Source organism: Rhinopithecus roxellana, chromosome 20 (genome assembly GCF_007565055.1).
Source record: "Rhinopithecus roxellana isolate Shanxi Qingling chromosome 20, ASM756505v1, whole genome shotgun sequence".
NCBI classification, from domain to species: domain Eukaryota; kingdom Metazoa; phylum Chordata; class Mammalia; order Primates; family Cercopithecidae; genus Rhinopithecus; species Rhinopithecus roxellana.
In genome coordinates, this window is record NC_044568.1 from 1,669,417 (window position 1) to 1,688,561 (window position 19,145).

The 19,145-nt window shown below is 48.1% G+C and overlaps 1 protein-coding gene across 2 annotated transcripts in view; it reads left to right on the forward strand.

Annotated features, from left to right (window-relative positions):
* Positions 1-19,145, forward strand: part of SLC5A11 (solute carrier family 5 member 11) — a 97,780-nt gene that overhangs the window by 965 nt on the left and 77,670 nt on the right. Inside the window, exons 2-6 of one of the 2 annotated variants that reach the window (XM_030925145.1) lie at positions 1,795-1,999; positions 10,116-10,186; positions 13,213-13,519; positions 18,449-18,501; positions 18,719-18,924. The gene's annotated coding sequence lies outside the window, so the exon portion shown is untranslated. The remainder of the gene's footprint in view (positions 1-1,794; positions 2,000-10,115; positions 10,187-13,212; positions 13,520-18,448; positions 18,502-18,718; positions 18,925-19,145) is intronic. The other variant, XM_010367862.2, reaches the window with a different exon arrangement.

A 19,145-nucleotide genomic window follows, 5' to 3' on the forward strand; every position in this document is an offset into this window, starting at 1 on the left:
TCTGTTTTAAGACAGTGTCACTCTGTCGCCCAGGTTGGAGTGCAGTGGCTCAATCTCAGCTCACTGCAGCCTCAACTTCCCAGGCTCAAGTGATCTACCTCAGCCTCCCAAGTAGCTGGAACTACAGGCGTGCACCACCATGCCCAGCTATTTTGTTGTTGTTGTTAAGAGACAGGATTTCACTGTGTGGCCCAGGCTGGTCTCGAACTGCTGGGCTCAAGTGATCCACCTGCGTCGGCCTCCCAAAGTGCTGAGATTACAGGCGTGAGCCACCACACCCAGCTAAGTTGTTTTCGTTGTTTTTATTTTTGTTTTTTTGTGATTAGAGATGGGGTTTCATCATTTTGCCCAGGCTGGTCTTGAACTGCTGGACTCAAGTGATCCGCCCGTCTCAGTCTCCCAATGTGCTGGGATTACAGGTGTGAGCAACCACGCCCAGCTAAGTTTTTGTTATTGTTGTTGTTAGTAGAGATGGGGTGTCACCATTTCACCCAGGATGGTCTCACACTCCTGGGCTGAAGTGATCCGCCTGCCTCGGCCTCCCAAAGTGCCAGGATTATAGGTGTGAGCTACCGTGCCCGGCCCTGCCAAGTGCTTTATGCATTTGTTATTTTCAGAGTTTTCCAGCCTGGCCCTAGGAACAGAAAACCACAGCACCATTTGCACTGGTGGACAGTATCTCAAGTTGTCTACCAACATATCCCCAAAGCTAGAGGACACAGCATGTGGACCCCCCTGGGATCCAGGGGCAGAGTGTAAAGGTTGGAATTTTAGGTTAAGCTGCATGTGAATGTTGCATTCTGCTCCACATCTTTTCATCTAAAAATACTGCTTTAAATAGCCACTTAAATTGCTTTTCTTCAAAAAGTCTGATGCTTTTGGAAGGTGAACCACCCCACAGCAGGGTGCAGTCAGGACCCAGTTCCACTCTAAGAAGCAGGACTGAAGAGGTTCCTCAGAGCTGTGTTGACAGATCACAGCTGGCAGGGAGTCATTGGCTGAGCCCCGGCAAAGAGGCAAGAGAGAGAGTCCCACTGGCTAACAGTTGACCCCAGGTCGCTCCAGCCTGTGGGGAGAGCAGGACTGCAGTCTGCAGTTCCAACCAAGTGATGCCAGGACCTAATCTGCAGGCCTGAACCCAGTACACAGACTTTGTTCTAATATTGCCGCATCCTTGAACCGCCTGGGTTTCTATCAATTTCATAGTCATAAAATCAACTTCTGCTGGGCATAGAGGCATGAGCCTGTAGTCCCTGAGGCTGAAGAAGGAGGATTGCTTGAGCCCAGGCATCTGAGACCAACCTGGGCAACATGTTCAACCTGAGACACCCAGATCAAAAATAAATTTTAAAAAAATTTTTTGATCAACTTCTCCAGTTTCTTTACAAAGGGAAGTGGGTATCATTGCCTTATACAGAAAATCAGTGTCCATATATAAAAGAGAGCTATACAAGAAGTAAAATGTATTCCATTCTGGGTAGATTCACTTATCAAAGGTGAGAAGAGAGGTTAGAAAGGGTTCAGGAGAGGTTAAAGATGTGCTCTCACCATGTGGAGACTTCCTGCCCGACGGGGTCAGATGTGCCCCAGGGACGCTGAGACTGTAGAGGGAGAGTTCTATGCCTTTGTGATTCTGCCTTACCTAATCCTCTCCTGTACCCGACAGACCCCTCCCTCCCCCAGGAGTGCTGAGCCTGGGCTTTGGGAGGTTTGGGGGTGGGGGGGCTCTTGTTTAAGGCTTTGGCTCTGTATTCTATGGAAAGCACCCCTCAACCACTGCTCCCATCTCTACAGAGAACTGCTGTGAAGACGAGGCTGGGAGATGGATGGGGGCAGTGGGACTCCGTGGCACACTGGCAATCCCTGGTCACCGCTTCTCAGAACCCACCAAAGATGGCCTGAGCATTGGAGTAAAATACTCCTTTTTGAGGAGGTGGTGTCCAAGCAGACACCTGAAAGATGGGAAGCAGCAGCCCAGCTTGGGGAAAGGACAATTCAGGTAACAGCCCGGAGCCCAGGGTGTCTGAGACAGATTGGGCAAAGGGGACAGTGAAAGGCGGCCACTGGGTCAGGCGCGGTGGCCCTCCGCTGTAATCCAGCACTTTGGGAGGCAGAGAGGAGAATCACTTGAGCCCAGGAGTTAGAGACCAGCCTGGGCAATATAGTGAGACCCCCAGAGAATGAATGAGGGCAGGGCTCCAAGGCTAAGGCCATGCTTTCCAGGCCTGGCTGCCTGTTAAAATCACTTGTAAGTATCCCAAAGCTCAGGCCCCACCCCAGACAGTCTAATTTTAATAGGGCCCCAGCATGTTTTAAAACCTTTACTTTTTTATAGCACATTACAATTTGCTATCACTTTGTTTTCCTGCTTTATGTCTAAATGCACACGTTCTCACGTGCACATGCGCACACACACACATGAATACAAGTAAAACCTGGGACATCTGAATGCAGTGAAACAGATGACTGTCAGTCTCCTGGTTGTGATATTGTACTATAATAGTTTTTCAAGATGTGACTATTGAGGGGAACTGAGTTGAGGGAGTCTCGCTCTCTCTCCCAGGCTGGAGTGCATTGGCTCCATCTCGGCTCACTGTAACCTCCACCTCCCCAGTTCAAGCAGTTCTGCCTCAGCCTCCCGAGTAGCTGGGATTACAAGCATGTACCACCACACCCGGCTAATTTTTGTATTTTTATTAGAGATAGGGTTTCACCATGTTGGCCAGGCTGGTCCCAAACTCCTGACCTCAGGTGATCTGCCCACCTCAGTCTCCCAAAGTGCTGGGATTACAGGCGTGAGCCACTGAGCCCAGCCTATCGTAGATATTTTTAATGCTGCTATTCCACAAATGCCAGAGCTCCTGGTTTCCAGGTTTCTAAAAAGTAAAGTACAACAGATTCTTTGGCCGTTTTAGAGGATTTTTTCTTTTTCTTTTTTTTCGCTGTTTTATGAATGCCTGCCTATTTGAATATTGGCAAAGGAGTAAATAAGTTGACAACAAAAAGGTAAAAAAAAAAAAAAAAGTCATCTCAGCAAGTGACCCCAAGACCCTTTAGGACCCAGTGCTGTGGTGAGGTTTGCTGGGGCCGGGGCTTCCAGTCCCCAGTGCCTAGCCATTGATCTCTGGAGGCCCGAGGTGCAGGCTTCCCCCCGGTTCTGCTGTGACACCAGAACCCAAGCCCCTTGCCATCATTGCACTTTCTAGAGTCACCGTGATGAAAATGAGATCACGTGATTAAATCCTAAGTGATTAAAATGAGACTTTTCAGGCATAAAGTTAAAGGTTATGGGTAATGGCAATGACTACAGGTACTTATGGCATAAGCAACAAAAGGCCCATTCTTCTCTTTGGGAACTTGTTTTTCAGGGTACCTGTATTTGATTTTGTTTTTAATTTTTGATTTAATAACATTGTTTGGTTTTATTGGGTTTTTCTTCACCCCCTGTTGGATATGGCAAATAGCAATGGTCTGTTAAGGTTTCTTTTTTTTTTTTTTTTGAGATGGAGTCTTCTCTGTCGCCCAGGCTGGAGTGCAATGGTGTGATCTCGGCCCATTGCAACCTCTGTCCCCAGGGTTCAAGCAACTCTCCTGCCTCAGCCTCCCAAGTAGCTGGGATTACAGGCGCCTGCCGCAGCGCCTGGCTAGTTTTTGTATTTTTAGTACAGACGGGGTTTCACCGTCTTGGCCAGGCTGGTCTTGAACTCCTGACCTCGTGATCCACTCGCCTCGGCCTCCCAAAGTATTGGGATTACAGGCATGAGCCACCATGCTTGGCCAAGGTTTCCTTTTATTTGTTTGTTTGTTTAGAGACAGGGTCTCTCCGTCCCCCAGGCTGGAGTGCAGTGGCACGATCATGGCTCACTGTAGCTTCGACCTCCTGGGATCAGGAGGTCCTCTCACCTCAGCCTCCTGAGTAGCTGGGACCACAGACTCACACCACCATGCCCAGCTAATTTTTTTTTTTTTTTTTTCCCCTGTAGAAATGAGATCTCACTATGTTTCTCAGGCTGCTCTCGAACTCCTGGGCTCAAGCGATCCTTCCACCTTGGCCTCCCAAACTGCTGGGATTAGACATGAGCTATTGTGCCCGGCTAGTTTCCCTTTTAAATAAATACATTTCTGTTGTATTTTACAAGAGGGCTAAATTGAAAGAAGCTGTTAGGTAAATAACAGTTGAGGCAACGTGCAGACACGGCAAAAGTTGTGAGTGTCGGAGGTCAGGGAGCATGACAGAGGACGAGCTCTTTCCACGTGCCTTTCTTTACCTTGGGAGTTGCTACTGGTTATTGGTTAATGTGGTCTTTGGAGTTAGACCAACCTGTTGTCATGGACTGTCTAGCTGTAAGGAGTCCAGGGCTGGTATCCTAGCTCTACTTAAGGACCTAAGACGCCTTCCATCCTTGCAACACTGTCTTAATCTGCATAGGCACAGATATCTCACTTCCACAGTCACATCCCAGCCAGTGGGGAGAGAGACAGAGGGATGGGGAGAGCATGCTCCTCCCCACTAAGGGCATGATGCCCAGCTATGCTCACATCCCATTGGGCAGAAAATCACACGAGCAGGGAGGCTGCAACTCGTAGTCTTTATCCTGAATGTCTTGTCCCCAGCTTAGATGTGACGCTTCTGCTGTTGGGGAAGGACAGACGGGATATTGGGGAAAAACTAGTAGTGTTGGTTCTAAGAAGGGAACAGTTAAATAAACTATATTCATCTGGAAGCCGGAATGTTTAGCCACCAAGACAATGAGAGCTATATAAACGCCTATCAAGACTATCAAGAGGTGTCTTTTTTTTTTTTTTTTTTCTGAGACAAGGTCTCACTCTGTCACCTAAGCTGGAGTGCAGTGGTGCAGTCTCAGCTCACTGCAACCTCACCCTCCCAGGCTCAACTGATCCTCCCACCTTAGCCTCCCAAAGTGCTGGGATTACAGGCGTGAGCCACCACGCCCAGCCTGCTTGAACCTCTTATTGGTCAAACCTAACTGGATACCAGGAAGCAAGGAGAGCCAGGTGATATCACCTGAAATCCATAGCAATCAGCTTCATGGGGCACCCAAGCATAGTCAGTAAGGGTAGAAAAGGGATCCAAGGTGGGTGACGTGCTTCAAGAGTGAACATTAACCATCCCCTCTAGGAGGGTGTGGAGCAGGAACCGGAAGAGTCTGGGCCTTGAGGCTAGCTGGGAAACTAATTTGGAAGTTGAGGCAAGAATTTATAAAAGCCAGAATCAGGGCTGCGATTCTGCATAGAGATGCGAGGAAGAGTTGAATGTGCGAAGAGCCAATGAGATGGATGCTGGGATCTGTGGAGAGTGAAGAAGAGGAGTCTAGGACCATCTCACGTTTCTGACTTGGTGAACCAGTACTAGCCAAGGGAGAGGACCCTGGAGGATAAGAGTGAGTTTCCTGGTGCAGGGAGTGGCAGTTGGGTGTGCAATATGATGTGTCAAGGAGCCTGGGAAACAGCCCAGTGGAGCTGTCCAGTTGGTAGCTGCGTTTAGGGGTGAGGACACTATTTTTTCACCACTGTATCCTTAGCACCTAGCTCAGAGCACATAGAATGTACTCTGAAAATATTTGTTGGATGCATGGATGAATGGATGGATGGACAGACAGATGAACAGGCGGATGGACAGATGGACGGATGGACGGATGGATGGATGGATGGATGGATGCATGCATGCATGCATGGATGCGTGGATGGATGGATGGACGAATGGATAGATGGCTGGATAGTTGGACGGATGCACGGATTGACGGATGGATAGATAAATGGATGGATAAATGGATGGATAGATGCATGTTTAAGGAAGAAACCAATAATAGAGATATCAATTTGGGATTTGTAAATCACAGGTAAATCACATTTGTAAATCACAGGTGATGGCTGACGCATGGAAACGCGTAAGCATGTAGAATGAGGGCTCAGGAAATATCATTTGAGAAGAAGAAAGGAGACTAGAGATCTGACCAGAAGAGTCAAAGATTCAAAGAAGCATTGATGAGGTGAGGGTTGGGCATGGACACCATGAGAAAGTGGAGTCTCAGATCTGGGGAGAGGGGATATTTCAGGGAAGGAGAAAGTCACGGTCTGAAATGCTGCCTGTCAAGAAATAAAATCTTTGGCGAAAGCTATGCATGGATCTGTGACAGTGGAGATCATTTTTGGGGTAGAGGCAGATGCCGGATCCCAGTGGGATGAGGGGTTAATGGATGATGGAAGTGAAGATAGTGGTGTAGGTTGGATTTCCCCAGAATCACATTCTGAGATGCAGATCTGAGTGGAGGTGGCTTATTGGAAAATATACTCAGAATACGTTGGTGAGGGAGGAAGGGAGGCAGGACAGGGCAGAGGGAGAAGTTGAGCTGCAGTAAGGCTGCAACAGAGGCCTCAGCCAACCTCTCGGGGAACTGTGCAGCTGGGATGCCCCTCAGATATGCTCTGCACCCAAGGAAGGACAGGGACCTCCCCACTGACCAAGCACTGGATTTAGACTGTGAATTTGGGAGTTGTTCTTCCTCTGGCTAAGGACAATTCCTTTTGGGGAGACTCAGCTGGGAGCTAGCTGCCACACTCTCCCAGCAGACATGCAGTGATGCCTCCACCCTGCAGCGAGGTCGGGTGCGTCCCAGAGGGATTGGCAAGTGTAGACTGTCAGGAACTGATCTGTGGAGGGAAAGGAGAGCCAGTGCAGCAGCTAGAGGGAGACAGAGGTCAGAAAAGCCTTTGTGTGTAGCTCTAGTTCATAATTTGAGAAACACTGCAGCATCGTGATCTTAGGCTGGGAGAAGAAGCCCCTAGAGAGAGTGAGAATGAAGACCCAAGAGTAAGGCTAGACCTGCCACACTTTCTGTTTAACCCCCAGAGCTTAGAACACTGCCTGGCACACATTTGCACTTAAGAAATATCTGCTGAATGGCTGAATCCAGGAATGAATACATTCCAGACATTTTAACACTGAATAGCAGAAACAGAGTGCTGATGTTTAGCTCCATGAAGAAATACATAGCCTTTAAAGATAGGAATGTGCTTGAAGCTGGGCACAGTGGCTCACATCTGTAATTCCAGCACTTTGGGAGGCCAAGGCAGGAGGATTGCTTGAGTCCAGGAGTTATTAGAGATCAGCCTGGGCAGCATAGTGAGATCCCCATCTCTTCAAAAATTACAAAAATTAGCCAGATGTGATGGTGCACACCTGTAGTCCAAGATACTTGGAAGGTTGAGGTGGGAGGATGGCTTGAGCCTGGGAGGTCAAGGCTGCAATGAGCTATGATTGTGCCACTGCACTATAGCCTGGGCAGCAGAGCAAGACCCTGGCTCTTAAAAAAAAAAAAAAAAGTACTTATAAGCAGAACCAAGACACTCAAATACTGCCACACCGTTATAATCGGCAGTGCATTCACTAGTTCATGAAAGTCCTCAGAAGCCAAGCATTTCCCTCCAGCCCCTAATCCTCCATCCCGACTTCAACCATGGCTTCTTTCCTGTGATGTTGGTCCATGTTTTTCCATAAGAACCCATTTATATAAAGACTTTTATGATTATTTAAAACAACTTTGTTGAGGTAGAAATTACATGATAAACTACACATACATGTACAATTTGAAGAGTTTTGACACAGGGATAACCAATGAAACCATTACAAGAGAACGAACATACCCATCTGTATTAGTCCATTTGCACACTACTGATAAAGACATACCCGAGACTGGGTAGTTTATAAAGGAAGCAAGTTTAATGGACTCACAGTTCCACATGGCTGGGGAGGCCTCACAATCATGGCAGAAGATCACAGAAACTCCTTACATGGTGGCTGGCAAAGAGAGAATGAGAACCCAGTGAAAGGGGGAACCCATTATAAAATCCTCAGATCTCGTGAGACTTATTCACCTCGAGAACAGTATGGGGGAAACCGCCCCCAAGATTACATTATCTCCCCCCGGGTCCCTCCCACAACACGTGGGAATTATGGGAGCTACTAATTCAAGATGAGATTTGGGTGGGGACACAGCCAGACCATATCAGCATCTCTCCCAGAAATTTCCTTCTTCCCCTATGTGACCCCTTCATCCTGCCTGTCCCATCCCCAGGCAAACATATCCATCACAAGAAATTTGTTCCCAGATTCTAGATTTGTATGTAAATGGAATCATAGAGTATGTACTTTTTGTCTGTCTGGCTTCTTCCCTTGGCAAAATTATTTTGGAATTTTTTTGTTGTTGTTGTTAGAGTTTCACTGTTGTTGCCCAGGCTGGAGTGCAATAGCTAATTTTGCATTTTTAGTAGACTTGGGGTTTCTCCATGTTGATCAGGCTGGTCTCGAACTTCTGACCTCAGGTGATCTGTCAGCCTCGGCCTCCCAATGGCCTGGGATTACAGGAGTGAGCCACCTTGCCCAGTCTGTTTTTTAAGTTTGAAAGTATCTAACAGAGAAAAGCCTCAAGAGAGTGCTTTGTTCATAATTCTGTCCTGTTTGTGCTTTTTCTCAGTAGTTTAGACACACACATAGAAGAATTATATGTATTAACCAGGCATGGTGGTTCATGCCTGTAATCCCAGCTACTCGGAGGCTGAGGCACGAGAATTGCTTGAACTCGCGAGGCAGAGGTTGCAGTGAGTCAGGATGGTACCACTGCACTCCAGCCTGGGCAACAGAGTGAGATTCTGTCTCAGAAAAATAAAAAAAGAGAGCGAGAGAGAAGGATTGTATTTAAATTGAAATTCTCATAATAACCAGGTTGATGGCAAATGGGCTGTTAGTCAAGCTGGAGGGCTTCAAATAAGGATTTATCTTTGTTACCAGACAGTTGCTTGGAATTCACGTTTCTTCCTGGAGGGTTTTAGCAACTTCTGAGTGGGAATGGGAATGGGAGAGTTTGAAGGTTTTTTCCTTCCAGTTCCCTGGACTCTGGAGACGGTACCTCACAGGGAGATGCTATGGGTCAAAGGGCAGTATTTTCTGTAAAGGGCCAGGTAGTAAATATTTTAGGCTTTGCAGGCCATGTGGTCTCTGTCACAAGTATTCAGCTCTACCATTGTTGCACAAAAAGCCAGAGATGATAGGTAAACAAATGAACATGGCTGTGTTCCAATAAAACTTTATTGATAAAAACAAGCAATGGGCCAGATCTGGCCTGGCCGGTGGAGAGCATAGTTTGCTCACCTTTGCTTTAGTCAATGGAATGTCACTAAAGCCTCCCCTCTACTATTTATTATGGGATGTGGGTGATTATGAATGAAAGTTGTAGAATTTAGAGGACATTAGAGACAATGATATCATATATAACCCATGAAATACTTGAGGTTGGGCATGGTGGCTCACTCCTGTAATCTCAGCATTTTGGGAGGCCGAGGCGGGCTGATCGTTTGAGCCCTGGAGCTTGAGACCAGCCTACACAACATAGAACCCGTCTCTACAAAAAATAAAAAATAACTAGCCAGGTGTGGTGGCACACACCTATAGTCTTAGCTACTCAGAAAGCTGAAGCAGGAGGATCGCTTGAGCCCAAGAGATCAAGACTGCAGTGAGCTGTGAGCATGCCACTGCACTCCAGCCTGGGTGACAGAGCAAGATCCTATCTCAAAACAAACAAACAGAAACAATCGGAGCTGGGCGCGGTGGTTCACGCCTATAATCCAGCACTTTGGGAGGCCTAGGTAGATGAATCACCTGAGGTCAGAAGTTTGGGACCCGCCTGGCCAACATGGTGAAACCCCGTCTCTACTACAAAAATTAACCCGGGCATGTTAGTGGGCGCCTGTAATCCCAGCTACTTGGGAGGCTGAGGCAGGAGAATTGCTTGAACCCAGGAGGCAGAGGTTGCAGTGAGCCAAGATCATGCCACTGCACTCCATCCTGGGCAACAGAGCAAGATCCCATCTCAAAAAGAAAAAAAAAAAATCGGGACAATTTGCTTCTTAGAGCCAGGCTTGCATTAAGGCCTAGGCTATAGCCACATCAACAGGCATCTTGAGAACAGACATTTCCTAAGGTGTGGCCAGCGGGTCCCATATCTGCCTTCTCTGTTTTATTCTAACTCCCAGTGGGCTTTGGCTATGTGGGGACAGGAAGGCCCTGGGACTAAAAACCAGATGCTTTTCATTATCAGGTGATCATCCCGCTGGGCAAAACACCTGCAAGATGCAGCGACCAACCCCGGATTCAGAACAACTTCAACAGGTAGCAATTTATGAGCTGGTCTCTACTAGGAATATGGAAGATGGTCATTAAAATAGTAGCACACGGTTATTTAGCACTTACGGAAGAAAGCTCAACAATTTACAGGTGTTACCTTATTGAAGACTCGCCACTATTCTGCGAAGGAGGTGTTGTTATTTCTCCCTCGTTTAACGGATAATGAAGCAGATTTGCAGAGGTGAAGTAACTTGCCCACGTCACACACCTACTGAGCCGTGGAGTCTAAAGACAAAGCATGTGTCTCTGCGACACTGCAAAAGATTCAGAATGTGTTCTGTGTGGCCGGGTGTGGTGGCTCACGCCTGTAATCCCAGCACTTTGGGAGGCTGAGGTGGGCAGATCACTTGAGGTAGGGAGTTCAAGACCAGCCTGGCCAACATGGCGAAACCCCTTCTCTATTAAAAATACAAAAATTAGCCAGCGTGTTGGTGGTGTGTACTTGTAATCCCAGCTACTTAGGAGACTGAGGCAGGAGAATTGCTGGAACCCAGGAGGCAGAGGTTGCAGTGAGCCAAGACTGTGCCACCGTACTCCAGCCTGGGCTACAGAATGAGACTCTGTCTTAAGAAAAACAAAAAAAGTATTGTGTCTTTCCTGTACTGAGACTGCAGTAGCTGTATCCTTCCAGAGCAAGACAGCAGGGTCCTGATAGCAAAGTTTACCCAGCGTTTATCATGAGCAGCCACACTTGGAAACAATGTGCATGAATGTTTTAGGGTGAAAGCCTGCACTGTTGGAACAAGTGACTCAGCAATAACACGACTAAAATAAGGAAATTCATTCTGTTCCATGTCTCGGTCCACTGGGAGGCTCCAAGTCAGTGGCTTCTCTGTTCCAACAGGAACCTGGGCTGCTAGCAGCTCTACTGTTTTCCATACACACAGCCTGCAAGGGGACTCAGTCACCATCCTGACCAGCAAGAAGGCAGAAAGGAGGGGAAGACAAGGGCAAGGGAGGCAGAAATCGCACGGATCACAGTCCCTTTCATTCCACTGGCAAGAGTTAGCCACAGCTAGACACAAATCGGGGTTGCCCAGTGTAATCGGCCTTGTGCCAAGGAAGGGAGAAGGGCAGGTTTTGCTGGTCATTTCCCACCCCAGATCATTATTTTATTTAATCCTTACAGCAGTCCTAATTATTTGACAAATGAGTAGACTGACGCACAGAGCAGTGAATGGGAATACTTACCATAAGTCACAAAGTCAGTAGAGCCGGGATTTAGCTAAACACTGAAGGCAGAGCCCAGGTACTTACCTACATGCCATACAACTGCCCCCACGCTGGAACTTGCCACCAATGCCCATGACAGTGGGTTATCAGTAAAGCCACCTGCTATAACCCAGATTTGTGCTGCTGGAAGTTTTTGGTCAACAGGCTTCCACTGGATCTTGTTCCACTCCAGTAATCTCCAAGTGTCTTGAAGTCACACTCCAAATTTTAACCTCTCTGTCATGGTTGACCTACTGTTAAAGTGTTTAGTGATTAATTTTTAAAGACCTTGTTGATTCATTAACAATCTACTATGCACTAACCAGCAAGGTTTATTGAGATATAAACAGCTTGTACCCCAACGGAATCTACTGCCATAAATAGGCTTTCCAGTAAGGGTCTATTTTCATCAGAAGACACCTTTTAACAGATTACATGGCTTTGGGTTTAGACATAACATTTACAGGAGTTTTCCTAGGTGCACAGGCTCATACAAGTTGGCCACAGAGCACAAGTTCTAAAACTGGTCATAGACCCCTTAACACCAAGGGACCCCAAGGAGCTTTTGTTATGTGGACAATAGCTATAGATATTTACCATATTAGACATTTAAATCAAGAAACAATTATAAATATGTACTGCCTTTTTTTTTTTTTTTTGAGTTGTAGTCTCCTTCTGTTGCCCAGGCTGGAGTGCAATGGCACAATCTCAGCTCACTGCAACCTCCACCTCCTGGGTTCAAGTGACTTTCAGCCTCCTGAGTAACTGGGATTACAGGCGCGCACCACCAGGCCTGGCTAATTTTTGTACTTTTAGTAGAGATGGGTTTTCACCATGTTGGCCAGGCTGGTCTTGAACCCCTGACCTCAGGTGGTCCACTCGACAAAGTGCTGGGATACAGGCGTGAGCCACCATGCCTGGCCTACATACTGCTTTTTTAAAGAATAGTAAACCTACTGCATGTTAAATAATTTTTTATTTTTTTAAGTCCCATATTTTCCCAAAAGATTTATTGGAAACAGTGGCATTGTTTTACGTTTTTTGCAAATCTTTTTAATGCCCAGTTTAAGAGAAGACAGCTGGAATCTCATATTTGCTTCTGTATTCAGTCTGTTACTACATCTCATGCCACTTAATCCCTGGAAAACTACACTGGACTTTCTTGAATAGAGAAAAAAACTTAGTATTAAGAAGTGGGCTGGGTGCAGTAGCTCACGCCTGTAATCCCAGCACTTTGGGAGGCCGAGGTGGGCGAATCACCTGAGGTCAGGAGTTCAAGACCAGCCTGGCCAACATGGTGAAACCCCATCTCTACTAAAAATACAAAAATTAGCCAGGCCTGGTGGTGCGCGCCTGTACTCCCAGCTACTTGGGAGGCTGAGGCAGGAGAATCGCTTGAACCCAGGAGGCAGAGGTTGCAGTGAGCCAAGATTGTGCCACTACACTCACTACACTCCAGCCTGGAAAAATTAAAAAACAAGAGAAGAAGGAGGAGAAGGAGAAGGAAAAGAAGAGAAAGGAGGAGGAGGGGGGGAGGAGGAGGAGGAGGAGGGGAGGAGGAGGAGGGAGAGGAGGGAAGGAGGAGGAGGGAAGGAGGAGGAGGGGGAGGAGGAGAGGAAGAGGAGGGGGAGGAGGGGGAGGGGAAGGAAGAGGGGAAGGAGGGAGAGAAGGGGGTGGTGGAGGAGGGGAAGGATGAGAAGCCTCCACCTCCTGGGTTCAGGTGATCCTCCCACCTCAGCCTCCTGTAGCTGGGACTATAGGTGCACACAACCACACCCAACTTTTCTTTTTTTTTCTAGTTTTCGTAGAGACGAGGTTTCACCACGATGTCTAAGGCTGGTTTCAAACTCCTGGGCCCAAGCAATCTGCCCACCTTGGCCTCCCAAAATGCTGAGATTACAGGTGTCAGCCACCATGCCCAGCCCTATCTCTCCTGCAGCTACTGTGGATGAAAAGCAAGCCATGTTTGTGAGAACCGTGACTCTTGGGAGATAGAAACAAACAAAACCAGAGAGAGAGAGAAGAAACAGTGTGGTTTTCCCTCTTTGAAGCCACACTAAAGAGAAAGAATAAGCCTTGAAATCCTCAGTGTCAACTAAATGCCAGGTAGGCAGCTCATGGTTAACTTAGGGGATTGCGTCGTTTTGGGAGAGCTAGGGAGGAAACTGATTGCTCAGAGAGGCTGAGAGACTTGCCTAAGGGCTCACGGTTACTAAGTCAACAAATGTATCTTGTCTTAACAGGGACTCCTTCTCCCAGGCTTGCATGTTGCCTAGGAAAGCTTTTCTATTTCAGCTTTGAGGGTTTGCTCTGTTCAGTTCTTGCAACAAATAACAGCATTTGGGTTGTTAGGGATGTGGGTAGGTGAAAGTGTGTTATTAAAAGTGTAGAAAATCCAGGAAGAAATCACATCTTGAGCCCACTAGGAGAATATGCGACCCGGGAATACAGGTTCCAAACAGAGCCCCGTGCATCATTTGACACACCCCGCATTTTAACTATTTTTGTTGCTTTTGAATTTGCCAAACCTTACAAGTCATCAGAGTTCCCATTAAAACAAACAAACAAACAAACAAACAAACAAACAAACAAAACCCAGACTTTGAGATTTCTCTTGAAAAAGGAATGCTGGCAACATAAGACCCACATTCTTACGTGGTGACAATAGGCTGGAACTAAAATCTGGGAGACAGACTCGCAATAACTGTATTTGCTCGGTGTGTTTGCTCTGTATGAATTCACAGTTTGTATATTTGCTTTGCTCTTTTTTTTTTTTTGAGATGGAAGTCTCGCTCTGTCACCCAGGCTAGAATGCAATAGTGTGATCTCGGCTCACTGCAACCTCCACCTCCTGGGTTCAAGCGATTCTCCTGCTGCAGCCTCTCAAGTAGCTGGGACTACAGATGCACCCCACCACGCCCAGCTAATTTTTGTATTTTTAGTAGAGATGGGGTTTCACCATGTTGGCCAGGATTGTCTCGATCTCTTGACCTCGTGATCTGCCCGTCTCAGCCTCCCAAAGTGCTAGGATTATAGGCATAAGCCACCGTACCTGGCCATCTGCTGTCATTTTTAAAGGTATACTTTACATACAATAAAATGCATGAGTCAGCCGGGTACGGTGGCTTATGCCTGTAATCCCAGCACTTTGGGAGGGTGAGGCAGGAGAATCGCTTGAACCCAGAAGACACAGGTTGCAATGAGCTGAGATGGCGCCATTGCACTCCATCCTGGGTGACAGAGTGAGACTTCATTTAAAAAAAAAAAAAAGCATTTCAGTGTTAATCCTTCAATTCACCGGGTTTTACCAATTGTATTTACCCTATAATTACCACCCAATTCAAGATAATAGACATTTCTATCATCTCTGAGAGCACACTCCCATCCTCTTCCAGTTGTTCACTGGGTCCTGCTGTTTGACTTCTGTCATCACAAATGCATCTTTCCTGTTCTTGAATCTCACATAAATGGAATCATAAGGTCTGTACTCTTTTCACGTCAGCTCCTTTTTCTTTTCTTTTTTTTTTTTTTCTTTTTTTTTTTTTTTTTTTGAGATGGAGTTTTGCTGTGTCTCACCCAGGCAGGAGTGCAGTGGCGTAATCCTGGCTCATGGCAGCCTCTACCTCCTGGGTTCAAGCAATTCTCCTGTCTCAGCCTCACGAGTAACTGGGACTACAGGTGCACACTACCACACCAGGCTAATTTAATTTTATATTTTTAGTAGAGATGGTATTTTACATTGGCCAGGCTGGTCTCGAAATTCTGACCTCAGGTGATCCACCCACCTTGGTCTACCAAAGTGCTGGGATCACAGCTGTGACCACTGTGCCCAGCCCAGGTCAGCTCCTTTTGCTCAGCGTAATGTTTCTTCGAGTCTTCGATTCATCCGTGGTGTTGCGTGGGTTGGGTGGTTCATTCCTTTCGATGAAACTTTTCCACAGTGTTAGAGGCACCGCAGTTTGTTTCTCCACTCAGCTGTCGTTGGAATTGGCATTGTTTCCACTTAGAAACTGTTTTGAATAAGGCCACCATGAACACTTCTGTACACACCTTTTTGGGAACTTATGTCTCCATTTCTCTTGGTAAATATCTAAGAGTGAGATTGCTGGGTCATGGGGGAGATGTATGGTAACTTTATTTTATTTTATTTTGTTTTATGTTATGTTATTTTATTTTATAGATGGAGTTTTGCCTTGTCACCCAGGTTGGAGTGCAATGGCATGGTCTTGGCTCACTGCAACCTCCGTCCGCCTCCCAGGTTCAAATGATTCTCCTGCCTAAGCCTCCCAAGTAGCTGGGATTACAGGTGCCCGCCACAACACCCAGCTAATTTTTTTTTTTTTTTTTTTTTTTTTTGAGACAGAGTCTCGCTCTGTCGCCCAGGCTGGAGTGCAGTGGCCGGATCTCAGCTCACTGCAAGCTCCGGCTCCCAGGTTTAAGCCATTCTCCTGCCTCAGCCTCCCGAGTAGCTGGGGCTACAGGCGCCCGCCACCTTGCCCGGCTAGTTTTTTGTATTTTTTAGTACAGACGGGGTTTCACCGTGTTAGCCAGGAGGGTCTCGATCTCCTGACCTCATGATCCACCCGTCTCAGCCTCCCAAAGTCCTGGGATTACAGGCTTGAGCCACCGCGCCCGGCTGTATGGTAACTTTATAAGAAATGTCCAAATATCCAAATAGTTCTCTAAAGTGGTTATATAGTTCTTTTTTTTTTTTTTTTTTTTTTTTTTTGAGTTGAGATCTCATTCTGTTGCCTGGAGTGTAGTGGCACTATCATGGCTCACTGCAGCCTTGAACTCCTGGGTTCAAATGATTCTCCCACCTCAGTCTCCTGAGTAGCTGGGACTACAGGTACACACTACCATGTCCATCTAATTCTTCCTATTTTGTACAGAGATGGGGGTCTCACTACGTTGCCCAGACTAGTCTCTAACTTCTGGCCTCAAGAGATCCTCCTGCCTCAGCTTCCCAGAGCACTGAGATGATAGCATGAGCCCCTGCACTCCACCTCTCCTATTCTTTATAGCACTGAGGGTAAAAACTGAAAAACCTGACAATCAGAGAAACCATCAGAGGTGGCAAGCCAAGGGCCGAGCGGGCCACATGTGGCCCTCATGGATGCATAATCATGAAACTTGGCAGAACTTCTCTAGAACAATCAGAAGTTCTGATCCCATTGGGCCTGTCTTCCCCCAGGTGGTGCTGGGTTGTGGCTGCCCACTTCAGCTGGAACACATGCTCTCGGGTCAGCCACAGCTCCACCTGCCCGGCTTCACTCATGGCCACGCCTCTTCTGTAGACACCCTGCACATGGCTAAAGTTCCCCAGACATTCCCAAGAAGTCAGGACTGGACCCCAGGTTGGCGAAGCAGCGCACCCTCAGTGGCACCCCACTGCCCTTCCTGGTGCTGTGGCCTCTGCGGCAGATTGCAGATCTGTGGCCTTCTGTCTGGCCCTGTTCTCCATTCCCAGCTGTTCTTTCTGTAAATCTGTCCCCCCGGGCAGGTCCCTCCCCCAAAGGCCCCATTCCTACTGGTGTTGGTCAGTCACCCAGTGTTTGCTCCCCCAGGCCACCATTTATCCGGCCAAGCCACTCTCCACTGCTCCTGTAGGACTCTAGAGCCAAGTGGCCTGGGCTGAAATCCTGCTGTGTCACTTACAAGCGGGGTGACCGTGGGCCAGTGACTCATCCCCTCCACCTCTGTTTTCTCATCAGTAAGACAGAGATAACAGGACCCGTCTTAGAGGGTTGTTAGAAAGCCCAAGTGAGTAAAGGCATGTCGTGCACTTAGAACAGAGCCTGGCACATGTTCACCACTGCTATTATTTCTAGCTACTCAGTGCTAGGACGGGGGCCTCAGCTAAAGGCATGTCGTGCACTTAGAACAGAGCCTGGCACGTGTTCACCACTGCTATTATTTCTAGCTACTCAGTGCTAGGACAGGGGCCTCAGCTAAGGACCCCCAGAGCCTGGCAGGCCCAGTGAAGGAATGAGAGGGGGTGGCCATGACTCCTCCCAGCTGTCCTGTGGCCATGGGGGCCTGGAGAGGCCAGATCTTCAGGTTGTTCTAGAAAAGTGAGCATTCTAGAATTATGTTTCAAGCCTCTTGGTTTGCAAATACTAGTACCTATTTTTAAAATGTTTTGGTATTTGGCCAGGCACAGTGGTTGACCCCTGTAATCCCAGCACTTTGGGAGGCCAAGGTGGGAGGATCACTTAAACCCAGGAGTTGGAGACCAGCCTAGGCAACATAGCAAGATTCTGTCTCTACCAAAAAAAAAAAAAAATGAAAAAATTAGCTGGGCATGGTAGTGCATACCTGTAGTCCCAGCCACTCGGGAGGCTGAGGTGGGAGGATCACTTGCGCCCAGGAGTTTGAGCCTGCAGCAAGCTGTGATCGCACCACTGCACTCCAGCCTGGGTGACAGAGTGAGATCCTGTCTCAGAAAAAAAAAGAAAGTTTTGGATGCCTTGAGCATCCAGCAGAAAGCTTTGCTGTGCCCCGCTGGCTTTCCTGATGTCCTGGGCCTGATGCGGGCTCCTGGCCATGGCTCGGTCACTCCTGACAGTTTTTCAGCACCTCAAACACTCCTCCTTCTCTCTCTCTCTTTTTTTTTTTTTTTTGGTTTGTTTGTTTTGAGACGGAGTTTCACTCTTATTGCCAAGGCTAGAGTGCAATGGCGCAATCTCAGCTCACCGGAACCTCTCCTCCCAGGTTCAAGTGATTCTCCTGCCTCAGCCTCCCGAGTAGCTGGGATCACAGGCATGTACCACCACACCTGGCTAATTTTGTATTTTTAGTAGAGATGGGGTTTCTCCATGCTTGTCAGTCTGGTCTTGAACTCCTGACCTCAGGCAGACACCTGTTCTTTGCCATGCCTCCGTCTGGGGAGTGTATGGAAAGGGGCACAAGCAGTGGTTGCTGTTCCTGTTGCTGCCACTGCGGTGAGGGCTGTGACTGGACGTCCCTCCTGGCACTTTGCCTCTGTCCCCTCCATCCCCCGCCAGCATTTTTCCTCCCCCTCTCTTCCTCCAGCTCGTCCCAAGCCTGCCTGTCCCCAGCATGGAGGCGGGACAGTGGAAGAGTGGGTGAGTGAAGCAGGATGGTGCCTTGGGCTCCAGCATCTCCCCAACCCCTCCATGCCACGGGTCCCCCCAGGTGAGGGCCCTGGTGGAGGATAGTGTGGGCAAAGCGTGGGGAATGTCACCTTCCCCACCTGCTCAGAGTTCAAGGGTCCTAGGCTGGGCCTGGTCTCTCTTCTGCCCCTGGGGAGATCATTCACGCTTCCTTTAATCCCTGCCACAGCTGAGGCTGGAGTTTGGAGTTTGACCCGCTTGGAGGCTCTCTCAGCAGCAGGCATATAGAAGGAAGGTCACTGCTGTCTCTGGAAGCTCTTGGCTGCAAAGGGAGAGGATCCCGGGTGTCTCCCTCCTTACAGCCATCGCCACCTCCTAGTGCCTTAGAAGCCACCGACAGCCCCCAGGGCAGGTGAGCCCTGCATCTGAAATAAGGTAAGACACCCCCTACCCCCAAACAGGTAGCCATTCTCCAAACTGGGAAGTTGGTCTGGGGACAGGTGCTGGCAGAAGGACTCCAGCTGTCACCTGTGGGGCAGGGGAAGCTCAGCCCTCTCTGCAGAAAAAGCTTGTCTTGCACCAGGGCGATGGAGTGTGTTTGTGGGGTGGGCATGGTGGTAGGAAGCCAGCAGCCGGCAGCCAGCAGCACCGTATGT